A 1,072-nucleotide genomic window follows, 5' to 3' on the forward strand; every position below is an offset into this window, starting at 1 on the left:
ACAGTTTCCTATGAAAGTTACATGATACTCCCATTTTCATATTCATCAAATTATGCTCTATTAGAAAGCAGCCACAGTTCTGATTATTTATGGTCCTTGACTGTTTATGTGCAATGGCATAGTTGAGAATTAAGACCATTTGGCCCTTACAGTCTGGATCTAACGTGTTTCATAGCAAGAAAAAGTTTGCTCTTAGCTGGACATGATAGTAGGTGCCTGTGACCCCAGCACTCAGAAGACTGAGGCAGGAGGATTGTCATGGGTTCAAGTGCCAGCCTGAGCTACACAGCTAACTCAAAACAACGCTCTTTGCTTTGCAGCAGTAGTTACCAGCGTCACCCCATTCACAGCTGCAGTTTTCTGTCTCCTGGGAGCAGGAACGGGGCCTGGTTTCAGCTGTCATAAAGAGATCACCAAGGGGCTGAGACTGTAGCTCAGTCGGTAGAGTGCTCTTCTAACATGCGTGAAGCCCTGCGTGCAGTCCTCAGTATTGCATAAACTAGGTGGTGGTGCATGCCTATCGCCTCAGCACTTGGGAGGTGAAGGCAGAAGGATCTGAAGTTCAAGGTCATCCTTAGCTACATGGAGAACTGGGAGCCAGTCTGGGCTAGATGAGACCCTATCTCAAATTTTTTAAGTAAAAACAAATTATCATCAATGGCTACTAACTTCCCGCTCCTGACGTCCCTGTCCCTTCAGCCTGAGACACAGCAGGTTCAAGTCCTGGTGAGGGAGCAAGGGGGTGCCCGTTTCTTATCTTGTTCTGCGGGTAGGGGGCGAGTGGACTCCAGCAGGCCTCAGTGGTCTAGGCCAGTGCAATGGGCAGCGACACGCACCAGACCCTGCGCAGTGCCAAGCCTTCTCTTCCCGGCCGGCCCCGCCCCCGCAATCACGTGACCAGCGGGGGTTTTCCCATTCCCTTTGGCGTGACGTCACGGAGGGGGTGCAAGCCAATGGGTGTGCAGGCCGGCGGCGCCGGGGAATTCCGCCGCCCCGCCCCCGCCCGCCGCCTGCCCGGCCCGGCGCCCCCCGCAGCCCCGGGCGCCGTGCGTCCAGCCCGGCCTTCGGCCCC

This window comes from Peromyscus eremicus, chromosome 1 (assembly GCF_949786415.1).
Source record: "Peromyscus eremicus chromosome 1, PerEre_H2_v1, whole genome shotgun sequence".
Classification (NCBI taxonomy): Eukaryota; Metazoa; Chordata; class Mammalia; order Rodentia; family Cricetidae; genus Peromyscus; species Peromyscus eremicus.